This window comes from Crocodylus siamensis, chromosome 7, assembly GCF_052110815.1.
Source record: "Crocodylus siamensis isolate JL-2025a chromosome 7, ASM5211081v1, whole genome shotgun sequence".
In the NCBI taxonomy this organism is placed as follows: Eukaryota; Metazoa; Chordata; order Crocodylia; family Crocodylidae; genus Crocodylus; species Crocodylus siamensis.
Window position 1 is genome coordinate 95,381,685 of NC_143401.1, and position 19,454 is coordinate 95,401,138.

Sequence of the window (19,454 nt, forward strand, 5' to 3'; positions counted from 1 at the left end):
CTTCTAGTGCACCCACATCCCCCCACATCTTAGTGTCATCAGCAAACTTGAACAGGGTGCTTTCTACCCCGTCATCCAAGTCACTGATGAAGATGTTGAACAGCGCGGGCCCGAGGACCGAGCCCTGCGGAACCCCACTGCCCACGTCCTTCCAGGTCGAGAAGAACCCATCCACTACCACCCTCTGGGTGCGGCCCTCCAACCAGTTGGCGACCCATTTGACCGTGTGGGCATCGACACCACAGTCTCCCAGCTTTTTGATGAGGACAGGGTGAGAGACAGTGTCGAAAGCCTTCCGGAAGTCCAGAAAGACTACATCCACAGCGACCCCTGCGTCTAATGATTTGGTGACCTGATCGTAAAAGGCCACCAGGTTGGTCTGACAAGACCTGCCACTGATGAACCCATGTTGGTTGCCCCTGAGCATACATTCCCCCGCAAGGCCCTCCTGGATGTGTGCCAGGATAATTTTTTCAAAGAGCTTACCCGGGATTGAGGTAAGACTAACTGGCCTGTAATTACCCGGGTCCTCTTTTTTTCCCTTTTTGAAGATAGGGACCACATTGGCCCTCTTCCAGTCCTCCGGCACCTCGCCAGAGCACCACAAGTGCTCATAGAGCCGCGCCAGGGGTCCCGCAATGACCTCGGCCAGTTCCTGTAGAACCCTAGGGTGAAGATCATCCGGACCAGCGGACTTGAACACGTCCAGCCTCTCCAGAAGTACCCTAACTAACTCCTCGCTAACCCCTGGCCCAGGCGTGTCTCTCCCGGGGCCCGAGGGGGGCCCAGCAGGGAGGTGGCTGAACTGGTCCCTACTTAGGAAGACAGAGGCAAAGAAATCATTAAATATGTTAGCTTTATCATCTGGCGTGATGACTAAGTTGCCCATCGTGTCCTGCAGGGGCCCCACATTACCCGGGACCCTCTTTTTACCCCCTATGTATTTGAAGAAGGACTTCTTATTGTCCTTAATCCGGGAAGGTAGTCCTATCTCCATCTCTGCCTTGGCCCTCCTGACTGCCCCCCCTACATCCTCGGGCAACTGTAACATAGTCCTTCTTGGTGATGACCCCATCTCTCCATTGGGTATATGCCTCCCTTTTAGCAAGGAGACATTCCCGGATCCTCTTAGTGAGCCATGGGGGTTTATGTGCCCTCCTGCTCCCTTTGACCCTTGTTGGGATTACCTCCCTTTGGGCATGGAGGATCGTCTCCTTAAGGAGCAACCACTCACCTTGGACATCTGATTCCCTTCCCCTCTGGGTCCTCAGCGCTTCCCCAACGATCCTCCTTAGCTTGTTGAAGTCAGCCCTCCTAAAGTCTAGGGCTGTTGCCTTGCTGCAGCCCTTTGCCACCTTACGCTGGATGGTGAATCCCAGCAGGCGATGATCACTGTCTCCCAGGTGGCCCATCACCCGCAGCCCCCTCACCAGGTCATCACCCGTGGCCAGCACCAGGTCCAACAAGGCGTCTCCCCTGGTGGGGCTGTGCACCTCCTGGGTTAGATGGAGGTCCTGCACTCTGGCTAAGAACTGACGTGAGCGGTCAGACTTGGCTGACTGCTCCTCCCAGCAGATGTCTGGGAAGTTCAGGTCCCCCATGATGACCACATCCTTAGCCCTCACTGCCTCTGTGAGCTGGTGTCATTTAATAAACTGGTGAAGGCCACGCTAGCTTTTTAGATGGGAGAAACTACCTCCCTGGCACATGAGGCACTATAGTGCTCATTGGTACCTTGCTTTTCAAGTGCCCATTGCCATCAAAGCTCCAGGTGGGATTTAGTCTTTTGCCATAGCCTCTCTTCCCATTAGGGATTCAGCCTTGAATTCAGAGCAAGCAGTCAAAGCAAAGCCAAGTGCTTTTTAACTCACACCCTCAGGTGTTTTTACACAAAGCCCATCTCCTGAGCTGCCAAAAGATTGTCTAAAGCTACCCCCAAAGGGTATAATTTTACAATAAAATCTCCTTTTGATTTTATTTTGGACAAGCAATTAAAAAAAAAATTAAAATGCAATAACCCATGTAAAACTTGCTTATGGTTTCCATTAGACAGATGCCTGTTTTCAAAGCTATCCCCAAGGGGAATAATTTTACAATAAAATCTCCTTTTGATTTTATTTTGGACAAGCAATTAAAAAAAGTTAAAATGCAGGAACCCATGTAAAACTTGCTTATGGTTTCCATTAGATGCCTGTTTTGGTTGGCACGGATTTATTTTTTCTTTCCTCTGGTCTGGAGAGTAAAGCAGTCTGTGGTAACCCATCCTGTGGGTCTGTCAGTGGACGTAGGTTAGCATGTCTCCTTTGCCTCTGTGCCACTGGCAGTTGACATGGGCATCCTGTGTGAAGGCTTATCCTAGAAAGGGTGCAAACAGGCAACACCAGCCTCAGGCGCAGGATGCTCAGCTGGAGTTTTCTGCTCTGCCACAGGCATCCTTTGTGGCCCTGAGCAAGTCACTTAATCTCATCCTGCCTTAGTTCCCCATGGGGGAACTCACCTGCTTCTCCCACCTCCCCAGGATGTTATGAGAGTAAATAAAGATTGTGAGTCACTAAAACTGTACAGCAGCAGGGTCCGTATGGAGTGAACCATGCTGGGCCAGGGATAGGTGTCTGTCATTCGGTGCCAGGGATCACTGGTTATCAGGTATTTTGCAGAAGCAGGAATGAGAAATATTTCCATCGTAGTCTTCCTTATCAAGTCATCCTTAATTTATTTCACTGGAGATTAATTGCATGTGTCATCTGCTAGACTTTTTCTAGGGTTCCTTCTGTTGTAAAGAAACATGCTGTTTCTCTGTGTTGTCAGCTGCTAAACGTATCACCCCTGGCACGTGTATCCTCTTGAAACCAGTCCAGCCCTTTGCGTGGTGGTTTCTACTCACCTCTTCACACTGCGTGATCACAAAGACTCCCTTGAGAGCATGTGCTCCGTATGCAACGGAGTAAGAGAGGCTTTCTTCTGCCATGCCAACCTGCTTTTGTTTCGCTGGAAAAGGGCCCACTTCATTAAGGCATTTGCAAAATTCCTGCCTGTGTTTTTGCCCCTCCAGTGCATCTCTGGAGTAATCGCCGAGTGATTTTTGTTTCTGGTCAAAGGTGTGAGACTAGAAACCCCTCGCTTAGCCAGTATTAATTAACCCAGTTCAGGGAATTACCCCTTCAGAGGTGGGGAGTCAGTGACTGTTTTTTTCTTTTTTCTGAGTTAGTGTATTGAAGCTTGAGCTTCTACCGTTTAATTACTGCAGGCATCGAGTACAATGTTCAGGTGCTTCGATTGCTTTGTACAGGGTGGTGCAGTTCCTAATGCAGTGGCTGCTGGATCTGGGATTACTGTGGATGTGATGCCCAAAGCTATGAGGTAGGAGAGAGTCTGGTGAGTGGGGGGAGTGGATGTCGCAGCTCTCCTTTCACCCAAGAAATCCCAGTGATGTCGCCTCAGAGGGAGCAAGGACCAGTTAGTTTGCTTCAGCTGAAGGTCTGGGACCAAACGGTAGGCCTTGAAGCCATTTATGGAGGGTGCGGTGTTCATCTGGGGGCTCCTGAGGCTCTGGCAGATATGGGGGACCCCATGAGGGTCTGGTGCGGGGAAACAGAACGGTCCTTAGATTCAGAAGTGCCGAATCCAGCTGAGCAACTGAATTGAAGCTCAAGTATGAACAAGGCAAGGTCAGTGTTTCCTCCTCCTACTCAGGCCCCCTCCTGACTGATCCAACAGCAGCAATGACATTGCTCTCTTTATGCCACTGTTTTGCCGTCTATGCCGAATCACTCTGCATTCACCCAGGTGCCAGGATCACTCTGGTGCTGTCGCACCCTGTGGTCCGTGTGGCACTTCGATGTACATAAGTCTCCAAGGAAAGGATTTCCTGCTTGTTGGGACAGCTGGTCCCAGAGGGTTTTTAAAGATCCCAGACAGCTTCTGCCATCATGCGCTTTCCCTCCAGAGACTATCCTGACCCCAAAACCCTCTGAGCTGACACGGAGCTGACCCAACGAGCCCCTTCAAGGCATTTTAGCCATCTCAAGAGTCAGTGATTGGGAGCGTGGTACCCTCCTGGTTTACAAGTAGATCATTCTGCAGGACCTCAGAAATAGCTGAGATTAATTAGGCTCTCTTCCTTGTGGGTATTTTTTGGAAAGGCTGTTGCCATCACCTCCTTTCTCCACTATGAATATTTAATTGCATTCAATTTTAACGTCTGAAATGCGCCTGTTGCAGCCTCTTGGCACATGATAAAGGCCATCATTTAAAGCTTTTGAAATTACCACAATGTCAGCGAGAGAGGAATCAAAGAAGTTGCTGAACCACAGAAGTAATACCTGTGAAAAGATTAATTCACAGCCCCCCTCAGGGTAAAAAACATGCAGAATATACTGGCACAAAATGAGATTTTAGTCTTCGTGCATAATAATGAGGAAGCAAACTAGAAGAGGAGGTGTTCTGGATTCAAATCCAGATTCAGGTTAAATTCCAGGTCCACGGTTCCAGGTTTGAAGAATTAGGCACCGCGAGGATGAAATCTCAGGAGCTGCCATTATGAATTGTTGGTGCCAAAGAGAAGAAACTTGAAGAAAACTCATGGTTCAGAGGGTCAGACACCCCTGTGACATTTCAGCAACACCTGAATGGGAAGTGCAAGCTACCATATATTTTTTTTGCGTATAACACACATCTTTCCCCCCAAAATCAGCCATTGGAAATTGGAGCGTGTCTTACATGTGAGAAACACAGAAAGCGTCAGTTCTGCCACTTAGTGCCGGAAACCGCAAGTGAACAGCAATCAGAACAGTGATCAGGCCCAGCTCCCTCGCTGCTGCTACTTGGTTTCTTACTACAAAGGAAGATCATTTTTTTTCCTCCTGCCTTTCAAAAACAAGGTGTACGTTATAGTATGGAACATGTTGTATTAGAGCAAATATGGGAACTCCCTTCAGGATGTGAATCCCACCCTTGGGACTCCTGGATGACACCAAGCTGGTTTCTGAGTTGTGCCAGTGCACTTCTTATAACCCCATTGGTTCCCTAAGTGCTTGCCTGTATATTCAGAGACCAGTCTAAAGACTGTAGAGGTCACAGGACTGTAGATGACATATGCAAAAAAAACCCTGTGTCCTTTGCTTTTTCTTCCCTTCTCCTCCCTTTTTTGTTTCCTTAAAACAAAAAAAGAAAAAAGATATATATAGAGAGAGAGCCCCTAGGGATCTTGTTGCAAGAATCTCTATGATTATGATCTGATGAACAACTGCGTGGCAGGTTGGTGAGATGGTCCGGAGTCTTAGGCTGCCCTATCAAGTTGGCTGAGGGATTATTTCTGCTGTGTAGCTGTACTCTTCCAGGTGCCCCGGTGATGCAACAAACCCATCTCTTGCAACATGTCTTTATGACTGAGTGAGCAAAGGGGCGGTGATGGTGCCTTTTCCTTTCCGCCCGCACCCTGTGCCTGTCAACTCATCATTTAGAGAAGGCCCTTTCCCTTCCCCTGTTATAATGAATGTTCTGACCCAGAGCAGGGACCCACTTTTGTTGCTGCCCTGGGAAGAAAAATTGCTACGTTAATTTTTTTGCAGAGTGACATGGAAAAATAGCATGTGGGGCAAAACGAAATTCCACTGAAATATAAATATAGACACAGCCTATAAGTCCTATGCCCTGAAATATCCTTGTAGTCTAAATATTGCCCAGAAGCTGACAGTCTTAAATAATAAAGCCAGTGACTAATGAATGGTACTCCATTCCTTTGGGTGCTTGGCTTGGGGTGGGGGGTGGCAATCAGAGTTTCCAGTCAGGCGACGGCTGGAGAAATCCTTGTTACTGGTTCCAGAAATGAGTCTGTTTTCCTTGAGTCTTTGTGGACCTTAAAGAAACACTGAGTGACCTCATGTTGTACTTCTCACTGCAAAGTTAAGGGGCACGCGGGACACTGGCCTCTTCAGCTTCAATACAGCTACCTCCGGCCATTCGGAAACACCTTATTTATCTTTGATGCGGGGTGAAGTGAGATTTTCCAGCTTGTTTTCCTCCCTCCCTGAGCCTTTTCCCTGCCCTTTTTCCAGACTGCACTGGGAATGGACAATGGCTTTCTGAACAGAATAGATTTGTCGTGTGCTTCAGCAGAACCAAAACTTCCAATCTGAGCGTTTCCTCATCTTGGAGGTGAAAAGGGGGAGGTGCAATCTGAAACTGGATCAGACTTTTGCAAATAGCTTAACCTGGGGGTTGGCAGCGTTTTCTGGTGGGGGCCAGAAGACCCAGCTCGGGTTCCAAGAAGGCAGCTCCTAGGACCTGCTGGTAGAAGCCCTCTCCGCTGGAGCCTGTGCCACCCAACTGCGTTGCGGTGTGGGCAGAGCCTCCCTCTACCAAAAGCTACCAAAGCTGGGGCTCCACGGCCTGGATCCAAAGACACTAGGGGCCAGATCTGGCCTGTGGGCTGTAGGTTGCCCATCCCTGGGTTAAATCTAAACCCTTGAACTGGCCAGCTCCGACCTTGGGGTTGCTCATAATCTGATCCTTGTGCCTGCAGTCTCTTTGGACATGCAGCAGGAGTGTGGCCTAGTGGCTAGGGCAATACCCGGGCACTTGAGAGACTTCCACTCGATCCCCTGCGCTGTCTCGGACGGTGGTCCTCGTGACTACGGGCAAGTCGTTTAGCTTCCCTGTGCCTCAGTGCTCCATTTGCATAATGGGATAATAACCCTGTGGTGCTGTTGTGACGATAAGTACAGTGGAGGCAGGGTCAGATCCACTGGGGATTTGTGAAGTCCATGCTGTCATCAAGTTCTTTGTGGTGTTTGCCTGTACTTCCTTGTCTGACACTCTTGGCTTTCCATTTGTAAACTCTTTAGGACAGGTTGTATCATCTATGGGTTCCTGCCACAATGGAGCCTTACCTTAATTGACTTCTTGGCCTACTACCAGAATACAGACAGCAATTGTGATCTATAAAACAATTATGCATGAATGGACACTTCTAAAGGCTCCCTGAATTCAGCAGCATTCATAGGCTTATCTGCAGGCATAGGTTGGCTCACAGTGCTCTGCTGAACACATAACTGATCATCTTGTGCATCCTTTTTGCTTTGCATATCAGGGGCCAGATTCTGCAAAACATATATATGCTACAGGCCATCTGCAGGAGTGCAGCGTTGAGGCCTAATCCTACCCATGGAATCGGCAGCCTTTCTCTCCTTGATTTCGTAGTGGGCAGGATCGGGCACAGTGTGTGGGCAACTTCAGCCAGGGAAATACATCTCGCTCTTCAAAGCAGTGTGGCAGATTTTGCCCAGCCACTCCGCATGCCAGCTCATGACAAGGAGTGATGAAGACTAGCACGTCTAATTGACCATAGCAAATCCAATTCCAATGGCAAGGGGATCTTTTTTCACTCAACTGGGAGACTGTGATTAATTTCACAAGTGAAAAATTGTTCAAGACAGAGGCTCATAAATTATGGAATAAGAGATCCTGTTACTGAAAGCTATATTGGAGCCCAGCAAGGCCTCCCAAAATAGCAGTAAGGAGATAATTATACTAACAGCACTTCTGGCTGTTTGTGGTATGATTGACATGAACGATAAGCTTGGGTTGGGGCTTCCTTTGGATGACAATTTTATCAAGGTTTTCGGACCTTTACAAATAATCCCATCAGTCTTCAGTCTCACAGTAAATTGGACTGAGTAAACCCGTCTCCCACCTTAGTGTAATAGCATCAAGCAAGCATTTTCTTGAGCTGTAACGACGGACTGCATGGAGGAGGCTGAGACCCCGTCTTCCAGAGGGATTTCTCCAGTTGGAAGTGGAGGGGATGGCTGCTGTCCACTATTGGGCCTCTACCTGGAGACTGCATGTCTCCAGCCGCAACCACCCCGAGGGTTATGTGAGGTGTCTGGTGTTAGGACTTCTCTAAAGCTTGGCCAGCTCTGCATAGCAGAGCAGACCAGGGCACAAAGACAGACGGTATTTGGGGCACTGCCATTCCTGTGTGGTGATGCTGGGAGAGAAGGACTAGCTTGTGTGGGTGTGCGTTTTGTTGGCAGCCTGTCCAGTTTGCCAGCCCAGTTCACAGCTCCACGTGCAATTAATCTGGGTCTTAAAGGGCTATTCTGAGCTTGTATTGATAATTCTGGTTTTTCCTGCTGTTCATCATGATGGGATTTTTTTATTGAAATATTTTAGCAATGTCTAGTTTCTTTTACAACACTTGCATCAGCACCACTCATTTAATAAAATGTAACAACGCTGCATCTGTTTCCAGTCATTTTTTCTCCCTGGTATGCGAAAAGGACATGATAATCATGAAAGGAAGACAAAAGCGTCCACGGGCTGAGTCCCCTTGTCACCTCTGCTTAAGGCACTTTTCCTTTCAAGGGGTGACTAAAAGGCCTGAGCAGTTATCCCTGAATGAAGCTTTTTGTTTTTTGGCTTGGAAAAGCTGTCGAAGTGTGACAGGGATGTTTCACTGCAGGGGTTTTTGTTCTGACCCAGGCACTTTGTTAATTATGGCAAAAAGCGGCTGTCAGAGGAGGCAAACTTTCATAGTCCATGCAGCACCCAAGTCATCCAGGGAGGGAGAGGATATCAGTGGATGCTACAAAGACCAGTGTTTTTGAAGATGGGATGAGCCCAATATTTGAAGAGTAGGATTTCTTATACGGATAGTACTTACCTTTTCAGAGCTTTCTTTCTGTGGGGCTCACAGTGCTCTTCACAGGCCAGTCCACATTGTTATGCCCATTTTACTGATGAGGAAATCAAGACTGTTTATGGTGCTTTCCTTCTATGGGGCTCAAATGCTTTCCACGGGCCAGTTTACATTATTATGCCCATTTACAGAGAGGTTGAAGTGGACAGTTTCCAGAGTGGCCAGTAAATCTGAGCACGTCAGTCATGAATGTCCTAGTTTTCAGAGGTGCTATGTACCCACTGTCTCCACTTGGTTCAGTCAGAGCTGTGGGTGCTCAAACCCACTGATCATTTCAAGATGGGCACCCTAAAACAGAGCCCTTTGGGATTATTGGGCAACTGAAAAACTATATATCAGAACTGGGAACAGATGCAGTGCTTTCTCTCCGGGTGAACCTGTTGTGTTAGAGTGTAGGGAAAAAGTAGGTCATAAAGGATTTCCTTTGGCCCAGAGTCTGTATTATTTAATCATCGCTTGTTTCTTCATCGTGCACTTATAGGATTGAGAACCATACATGTGGGTTGTGGCAGAAAGGCTTTATCAGCATGAGTTTGGGAGGAATCCTGTACTTGTGGGGTGCAGGCAGGAACAGAACATGCTTATCGTCCCAGACAAACGCCTATCACATCTTTAAGTTGCACTGTACTATACTGGATATGTCATGCATTTAATGCGATTCGGCCTGGTTTTTAGGTCCTGGTTGTCATCTCCCATTACATATCCTGGTACCCAAATAGTGCAAGTGTGTTTGCAGTGTGACATAGTGGATCATCCAGTTAGTGTTCTCACGGCCCCTTGGTATCTCAGCAGAACAGGACTAATAGAAGAGCAGGGGTAGGGGATGGTGGGGACCTTTCACAGACCTGCCCCATAGATGGAGATCGGCTCTGCACGTTCTCCCTCTGTCGTGCCAAGCTCCAGCCCAGCTCCAGTCCATGCACTTACTTCTGCCCAGATGTACCAGATTCCTGTCCCTAGTTTCCTGTGGCCCCATCAGCATCCTCAGCAGTGATTTAGGTAGCACTGTTTGTACTCTGGGAGCTCCCCGCAGGAGGCAAGGCACTGTCCATGTTCACAGGAATGTCCTCCCGGAGCAGAGAACATCACTTGCTTCTTGATCGTGCCCCACACACATCAAGAGCAACCTTATGGTGGATATTAATGAGCACAGGTTCAAAGCCTAACAGACGTGCCTTTCGGGCACAAAAGGGACAGCTTTATGTCCCAAAGTATTTGCCCCTCCTCGTGCTGGAAATGATCCTGTTTGAGTGAGATCAGGTCTGATTTCAGCCTGATCTCTTGACATGACAAGACCTAATTTAAGGGCAAAATTGGCTCTCTCAGAAGTCTCAGCCAGGCTTACTGGTAGTAGTAGCAGTGGAGCCGTTTTGTCCTTCAGTCGCTTGCTTGCACTGAAACCAGGGATGCTCTGGGAACAGCACTTTCCTTTGAAAGAAGAGGGGGCAGGGGCAGAAAAAAAGCCCCATAGAGTTCTGCTTTAGAAAATGCCTGGGATTACAGTCCTGGAGCTCAAAATGTGTGCTGAACAACTCACTGTCCATTGGTTTCTGAGGTTGGATGAGTACAGGCGCCCAGTATGTTTGCCACCCAGTTGTTTGTTTGTTTAAATTATGCTGGGACCGGCGCCTTCCAAATACCACGACTGCTCGGGGGAGCTGCTCTGCTGCCAGTCGCACTGTTGAATTGGATTTATCGTAGCATCGGAGGCAGATGACCTAATTCTTCTCTTCCCTAGAGGATGACCCTGCCTCTTTAAAGGCAAAACTTGGAGACCTGGCCTTTGATCAGACTGAAAACCCTGGCTAAAAGAGAAGGGGCTTTTTTCGTTGCGAACTGAATGGCAGTGTAAAGTTGATCTGCCAGACTTCTCTTTCTGCTTGAGGCAGACAGCATGGGCCAGGGGTGTGAGGACCGCTGTCTGGATTCCTGGGGCGCTCCCTCCCACCCCAGATCTGCTCTTCCCTGGTTTCACAGCCTTGCAAAGCCACTTCAGGTTATGGCAGGACTTTACTCACTAACGTTAGTGAACTGCTCTGAGATCTCTTGTGGTGTGAGTGCAAATATTGTATTTCATATTTCCTCTTCTCAGCCTACTCGGGGTGGAGTCTCTTCAGCAGTGCTACTGCCCATCCTGCCAAGGGATGTGGCCAGGATCGTGCTATGCTTTTCCAGTGTCGTTTGGCAATGGTACACGATACTACTAACCAAATCTGTCTCCTTTCAGTGACCTTGCCAGAGGGGTCATCGCCATCAATGGACATGGCTCAAAGGCTCTTTGTCAGCTCTTTTTGGCACTAGCCCGTTAACTATGAGGTAGTGTCTCTGACTTCTGGGTGCCAGACCAACTTTAGTGGTGATAGTAAATCTCCCAGGCAGTCTTGAGGGCGATGGGGAAGCTTGCATAGATTTGTCCCCTTCAGGCGACAAGGTATGGTCTCCAACATGTTGAGAACCTCCAAAGCTGGGGGAAGGACTCCCCATTGGGAGGCCTTGGCTGAGTCCCAGGATGAGCAGGACACTAGCTGGTGTGTTTTTAGAGACAGCAAAAGGAGGAAGAGTTCAGCATGAATAGCAGAAGCGGTGAAGACCTCCTATGTGTTCAGAAATCCCCCAAAGGAAGTCAGCCTTTACATTTAGCTAACAGCATTTAATAACTGCATCACCCAGTGACATTGGAGAGATCACATTCATTTACTCTTAGCAGACAGAAATCTGAAGACAGCAAATATGTATCGGGCACTGGGAACCACCGAAGAGGCCATATGGATGGAAACAGGAGGCTCACGTCCTCTGACAAAGGATACTATCTTGTCCTTTCAGCAAGTACAAGGGGGCATCCAAAGGCATTTTTCCTGTTGTTTTCAAAGATCATGCTAACTGGCCTGATCTTTAGACTCCTGTGATTTCCACACGTGAGACTACAAGGTGTTGGAAGTGGAAAGCATCAGAGAATGTCAAAGGCGGGTCGGGGCAGTTCGATGAATAAGTTTTCAGCCTCTGATGAAGAAAAGTCAGCAGAGAAAAGAGCTTTCCTTAAGAGCTGTCTTGCCCAGCTTGCTTCTCCTCACCCTTTCTCTCCCACTCCCCGGGGCATCACTTGTACGATGAGTCACTTCTGTCTTCTTGAACGTATCTGGGGACTTGTGATGCTGCGAGAGCTGAGATCGGCCAGCACGGAGCGGATGCTTTGTAGTACTCCAGCACATCCTGGCAAGAAGGCTGGTGTGCCTAGTCCAGAGGGGGTCATGTCAGTGTGCCAGTGGTCCGTTGATAATGTGAACTGTACTACAGGTCAGCACATATGGCCCAGCCCATCAGGAAGGAGCTGCAAACCGGAGCATTGCACGTTCATCTTGGCTGATGGCCCGAGAGCTGGTGTAGCTGGGCTTACCTCCACCATCAAAGGGGGTCAGGCATCAGAGCAGCCCAGAAGTGCTGCAGTCAGAAGACTTGGCCAAGCCTCTCCGTTTTAATTGCCTGCTGGTTCCTTTGGGTCCTTCCCAACAGAAGGAGGTTTCTTGGTGTGGTGTGTTATTTCATGATCCACTCACACTCTGCTTCCCACACTTTATTGCTTTTCAATGGTTTTCTTTGACATTTTAGCTCCGGCACCTCTAGAAACAGGATCTGCGTGCCTGGGCAGAAAGGACTAGGCATGTTGCCTCTTGATCTGGCCCTGCGATCACGGGCGGTGCATCAGTGCAATTTTTGGCTGCTCCAGCCACTTCCAGGGCCCTCTGCCACCCTCGGCAGTAATTCACACGGACTGGGGAAGGAGCTCAGCCAGCAGTTTGGACTCTTTTGCATGTGTTTACTTCCTTTCGACCCCTTTCACTAGTGGAAACGGCATCACCTGTGTTTCCTCTCTTTCTTTGTCAAATGCTGTCACTGTCAAGATCCTGGTAGGGACTCTTTGACTCTAGGAAGCCATCAATGAAATGGGCCACAGAGGCCAGGATTTCTCCTGGAAAAGTCAGATGATGCTATGTGACACTGGACAGCAAAATGCATCTTGGTGCCAACTGCACATGGGCTTCTGTGAGACGCACAAAGTCATTTTTCCACTGCTCCCTTATTACACTCTTTCCCTTGATTCAGCTTATGGATAGCACCATGCGTTCAAATGCTCTCCCTGCCTAATGGTCATTTGTGAAGGTTATTGTATGCCAGATACTCATGTATTTTCCTGTGGGGATTTAGGGGAAATGTCATGGTTTAAAAGGGTCGAGGGGGTGGAAGGGAAGTGTGTGTCTCAAGCCCAGCTGCACATCTGTGTTTTTTCCATGTGTAAAAATCATGAAAACAGATATATAGACATACACACAGAGCAGAATCCTTCATACAAATGCTCTGTCCCCAAAGAGGGTGTCTGTTACTGCGGGGGAGGCTGCAGAGCCAGGAAAGAGATGCTATAACAAAGCGAGGGCCAAACACTTGTCTTGGTCACGCTCTTGCAGTCCTATGGAAACCAGTGTAACGGAGATGAGAATCTGACCTATGGTATTGAATGGACAGGGACTTTAAATTGAACACGTCACTTGGCAACCTACAAAGGCATTATGGCTCTCAGCTCAGCAGAGAAGGAAAAGAAAGACAGGAGCAATAGAGAAGTAATGGGCATGTGTGTGTAGAAACAAAAGCCAGAGGTATTTGGGGGGGGTTTGGAGGCAGCTGATAGACTTGACCGCAGCAGCTGTAGATTCTGAAGCGGGTCGTGGCACTCGTCTTTTTTAGACATAAATCACATGAAGTATCCCGTTATTTTTAACGTACCCATAAATATTCTAGCTGCATAGGATTTATATTTATTACATGTTAGGTTTCATACACAGTTCTTTGAAGTTTGATGGCTCTGCCAGGGTGAAAAGATGACACATGATACGGGGCAAGCACTAATCTGCCCCATGGTCTTTCTGTAGCAGAGGGGACCTGTCTCTTCCTTACTCTTTGGTGCTGTCGTGAAGAAGTTCCTGGCATGGAGCAATCAGTGTCCATAGATCTATTATCAAAAGTTGTGGTCAAAACTATTTTAAAATAGTAGGGTAGAAGAAAACAGTTGAGCTAAGAGCTAAATAACAATTTGGCTTCCCATGTGTTGTATGTGCTAGGTTATGTCAGGAGTTCCCAGTGCCGGAGTGCCTCAATCAAGGGCTACACTGTACTCTAGGAATTCGGGACCGAGCTGACTATCTTGGAGGAAGGTGAAGAGTTGCAGTGAGAGCTGTAGTTGGAGATCTTGTTTAGAGGATGCCTTAACACTGACACAGATATCAGGAAAGGCCGCTACAGTAGTATGGCTTAGCAGCCTCAGACAGACTTCTGTTTTCTCTCTCAGGCATGAAGAAGTGATTGGGAAAAGGGGAAAAAAAAAAAAAAAAAAAAAAGCTTTTCATGGAGGCAAGTGAAGCACCATTTGCACTATTTTCTGTTGCAGTGCTGGGGTGAGGCCTGGCATCAGGCTGGGATTCTTTGTGACGGCCCAGGCTGTGAAAGGAAAATCTCCTTTTTAAACAGGCCCTTACTCTGGGCCAGTTGCTTGGCATACCTTGAGAGTGGTTTTGTGGGGGAGAAATGCTTCCTTTAGGAGTCTCTCCTGTCTCAGCCCTGCCCCTCTGAGTTTGCTGAGCTGTAGGTTTCTCCCTTCCATGCCAGTCTCCATGTGCTTCCTAGTGCTGGAGCTGGCAGAAGCGTTTCACTCCTCCACGATTGTGTTGGAAGGGGACTAGCACATCCCAACTAGCATGAGGTGTTCAGTGTGCAACTAGGACTGGTGAGACAATGCATTGCCTTTTCTTTAGTATTGCAGTCATGTTGCTTATCAGAGCACATGCAGGCATTTATAGGGTTCAGGGTCCTGGCATGCTTGCTTCTGGCTTATCTGCTGTTGATTTACAAGGCACATGTAAAAGTCCATGATGCCTAAAGCAGCGTTACATAGGAAAACAGCGTATTGGAAGCATGTTATTAAAGTGGAAAAGCCAAGTGTTCAGGTTAGGCAATGCCTGCATAGCATCATTTTCATTCCTGTATACATTCGTTTGCATCCTGGGCCCTGAATGAGGCTGGGATTCTTGGGAAAACAAATGTGTGGTCATAGCATTAAAGCTCGTTTGGATGCATGATGCGTCTGTGCTGGTGTAACAATCCTTTACAAGGAGCAAAGACAAGCCCTAAACCCCTGTGCTGGTGTGTGGGTTGTGTATCAGCCACTTTTTCAAGGTAGCCATTTCTACTCTAGGCCAGTAGCAGTCAACGTTTTGACCCCATGGGCCAGATGAGTTGCGAGGCGCCAGTCCTGGGGCCAGATTGGACCCCACATGTCAGGATTGGGCCCTGCATGGCTTCGACTAGTCTTTGTGTGCCAGGATTGGGCCCTGGGACCCTGTGCTGCCTTTGCCCAGCTGTACATGCCGGGATCAGGGCCGCTTACCACCTCCATGCAGCTGTACAAGCCAGGATTGGGCCCCAGGGCTCCATACTGCCTCCATCTGGTCCCAAGGCCTGGGATCAAGCTTTGGGGTGCTATAGCACTTCCACCTGGCCCTGCACACCAGGATCGGGGCCTCAGCACCCCACACCAACTCTGTCAAGCCCCATGCCACCTCCATCCCCAACCCCCACGCCAGGATTGGGGTCCAGCACCCCATGCCATCCCTGCCTGGCCTGGTGTGCTGGGATCAGGTCTGTGGGATGGATGACATGGCACCAGGGGATGGATTTGGCCCACAGGCCAGGACTTGAGCATCTCTGCTCTAGGCAAAGCAATTCCCTGTCCTCTACCACCTAATGGTGAGTCACTGCCTCTTGTGAGTAGCTCTCCCCAGATCGTTGCCTACTTGCACGCCCAGCTCATCAGTTCCACTGGTGTAAGCGTGGTTTATGTTGGCCCAGGTGCAGGAAAGGAAAAGGAGGATGGTCTGTGCAGCACAAACCCGGCATGATTCAGGGTGTCAGGCTTCTATTAAGAATACAGAGGGATACAAAACTCTTGGTTCAGAGGTGATACCTTTTACCTGACCAACTAGAAAATAGCAAAAGAAAGATCTTTCTCTGCAAGCTTTTGGGCACACGCGCCCTTCTTCAGGCTCAGGGGAAATTAAAGATGGTCAAAGTCCCCTTAGGTAGAAAATAAATTTCATTTTGCCCAGAGGAAACTGAAGGTAGATGTCTGTTCCTCTGGGTCCGTGAGAGTCCCTTTGTGTAAGTTGCTCTTTGATGTGCAGATAACGCAGTTTCTCTTCCCCGGTGCTGTCAGATAGTAGGAAGGCAGGGAGGTGTAGAAATCTTTCTTTCTTGTTTAGCCGTGAAGTTTATCATTCTGAAAATGGCTAAAATCCAGTACCTGCCATGCTTCAGGAATCTGTTTTATAGCTGTGTTGGTCTAAGACAAAGAGGAATACACAGCTCTAAAACTCTTGGTTCACAGGTGATACCTTTTATTCGATCAACTAGAAAATGGCAAAAAAATGATTTTTCTTCGCAAGCCTTTAGGCTCAGGTAGCCTTCTATTAGCATATCCCTTTCCCAGAGAGGTCCCATTTTTCAAACAAAGTGGTAAAATCAAGTGTTGCACTGCACGGCTCTTCTACCCTGCACCTTCACCAGGGGCTGGATGCTGGGCAGTGTCACCCTCTTAGCTTAGAAGGGGCTGGCAAAAGCCACATGCATTCCCTGCCTTCACCATTTCCCCATGGCCCCAGTTTCGTAGAGTCATTTTTAACGCATTTCTTAGCTCTTTCATGGCCCCGGCCAAGGCTCGTGCCTCGAATCCTTGCAGGGTGCAGTGCGGGCAGCTTGTAACCTGCTGTCCGAGGTGGAGAGGGGCTTCTCATTCAGCACCGTGCCAGGCTGTGGAATGATTAAAAAGCTTGGGGCATGATTCCCGAAGAGAACTGGTAGAGCAGTGGTCAAGTTTTGTTTGTCACTCAGCAAGGAAGAGTATACCATACATACTCATGTATATGCCAAGCCTTTCTTTAGGCCTTTCTTTAGGTTTCCTAACCTGCCTAGGGACTCGCTGGTCTCCCATGGCTTTCCCACACACTTTTCCTGGCCCCACTGCTTGCTTCTCTGTCTCCTGCGCATTGGCCGATGTGGTGTGGGGTTGTCTGCAGTATCATTCTAGCTGAAACTTGCTGTTAGAAAATCCATGCTCAGTGCTAGTGTCCCTGTTGGTTTGGTAATGTGCTCCGAGGGTCCATGGTGGGGGAGCGGAGAGGAAGGTGGAGTTTCAGTTCTGTTTTATCATCCTCTTGTTCCCAGAGGAGGAGACCCAAGATATTGGGGGTGAAGATATGGGTGGAAGGAGGAATGCCACATTACTTGTGTCCTTGCACAATTCCCAGGGATACCATATGTATCGTATATAAGCAGAATCACTGGGGCACCTGGAAAGCTGCCTTTTCCACACCCTTCTGTATCCTCAGAAATGGGGTTTCTCTTCCCCACAGGTCCTGAGGGCCTTTGGTATTAGGGTGCCACGTTCCCAGTCTCCTTCATGCCTCTCACCCCCAAGTCTCAGTAGTAGGACAAATTTGCTGGGTCTCCTGCCTCCTCCCCTGTGCAATGCGATTGTCCCACCCCTGGCATGACTGCTGCACCAAAAAGCATGTGGTAGGTGTCCATGGGACTGCTGCTACCTGTTCAGAGTGCCTGTGACCCAGTCTTAATGCCCTAATACTCTGGGTATCTGCTGACCCAGGCTTAAAACCCAGATCAAACCTTGCTAACTCCCGATGCTGGTGTTTGCCAGTTGGCACACTCTGCACAGGGGACCTCAGCAGAAAAAATACACTAGTACCTACTGGGATTTGTTTCATGTGAGCACCACAATCAACTCAACATTTTCCATCACCATTTAAGGAATGAATTAAGACTCATCATATCCTGGGGTCTTTCTTACCCTCTGTGTTTAATATAGCCTTCCTTAATATATTTATTTGGTTTCTTGTGCTTTGAGTCTTTCATTTATTATGTTCCTTTGAAGACTGGGCCTCCCTGTCTTTTCTAGTGAAGCTGAATTACGTTTACAAGAGATCTTTAATGTGTTTAAGTCTTTGGTTCCTTTATGTTTTTATATGGTCACTAGTTTGGCTTTCAGTTTGTGGCTTGGACTGAAAACAGGAAAGCCAGCGAGCAAGATCATTTCCAAAGCTCCACATACTCTTTCAAGCACATGCATAAAACTCTGAAAGAAATGAAAAGCTTGCCCACATCAGTGCTTGTCTAACACTGACAAAGGGGCTACTTTATTCTTTATTACCCCAAAATAAAAAGAGGGTGTAATCATATGGCATTTCACCTTGATGGGTGTTTAGAAAGATTGAGAGAAATCCAACAAATTCGTATTGTTCATCCCGTTTTACAGAAGGGAAAACCAAAGCCAAGTGAGGCTTTGATTGGCCATTTTCGCACAGCAGGGAAAGCAAGCCAGGGGACCCAGCCCAGTAGAGCAGGTTTTTTGCTACCTTGTTTAGCAGTGACAAATTTACCTTACAGGTCCATGAAAGACCCTCCAACTCCATTTGGAGCCTAAGTGCAATAACACATTGCATCACTGTTGTGACTTAGCACAATCCTTGTAATGTTGTAACTCAGGTGTGGCAGTACAAAACTTATGAAACATCTGGTCTTGCTCCCACAAAACAACGATGAATGAAAACCACGTGTGTTTAGATTCGGGGAGTGGGCATGTGGGGGGTGAGATCCCTGTTTCCTTGGCAGCAACCAAAGTACCCAAGCTGTAAGGCCTTTAAGAGGAGCAGCCCGGGAAGAAGTGGATCAAAAGTAGGAGGATCCTGAGAATATTTTGGTTCCTCTCCTCTCAGCTGTTCTGGCTGTTTGAGTTCTCAGATGCTGTACGCCAGGCAAGATCGATGCCCCTACTTCAGGTTTTGGATCAGATTCCCCTTCCTCGCTATTTCCCATCTCTCACGATCTGCGGACCATTGTTCTTCATTTTCCCATTGCACAGTGGGAGTAAGTTTGCAGCAGAAGCTGGTCAAAAGGCTGGTCTGGGCCTTACGTCGAAGTTTCATGTATTAAATAAAGCTGGCAGACAGCATCATCTTCCACCACAAGGAGAACATGTAATTTATTCTTGTCTCAATATGTTAGAAAAAAAATACAACATGAGAGAAGAAGGGGAAGAAAACCACCAAAAAAGGATATAAAGATATTATCTTTTCCAGCCAAAAAATACCAACTCCATGACATCCTTTTCTGTGGGAAACTCAGTTTCTAGATTATCCTGATAAAGTTTGTTTTAATCAGTTTAACACAAAATGCAGCCATTTATTTAGACTGAACTTGCTCACACAAGTTTCTTCCTCTGAAACCATCAAGGTTCAGAGGGGTTTTTTTTCACTTGAAGAGGGATTAAAAAACCTACGTGATATAATGTATAGGGCCATGGCTGAGCTTCTAGAAGAGTGGTTCACAACCTTTTTAGACTCAAGGCACTCCTCAGAAGATGCCGGCTCTTGGTTTTCACTCCATTTTTGACTACAGAAAAATAACAGAGCAATTCTTCTGTTGCAACAAAGCTCAGAAAGGCCCCAGCGGGGCAGACTGTTTTAAGACTATAGCTTCCTATTTGGTATCTCTGGGTTTATCTTGTGACCCAGATTTGCTAACAGTGCTAACGTTGTGTGGCACCCTGTGATACCTTTGAAAGGCTCTCAAGGCACCCCAGAGTGCTGTAGCACCCTGGTTGAGAATCACCATTCTAGAAGATGCAGCTAAATCTTGC

General features: G+C 47.9%; 1 protein-coding gene across 6 annotated transcripts in view; it reads left to right on the forward strand.

Moving 5' to 3' along the window:
• SH3PXD2A (SH3 and PX domains 2A) overlaps window positions 1–19,454 on the forward strand; it is a 324,297-nt gene that overhangs the window by 109,186 nt on the left and 195,657 nt on the right. The gene's annotated exons all lie outside the window — the stretch shown is intronic.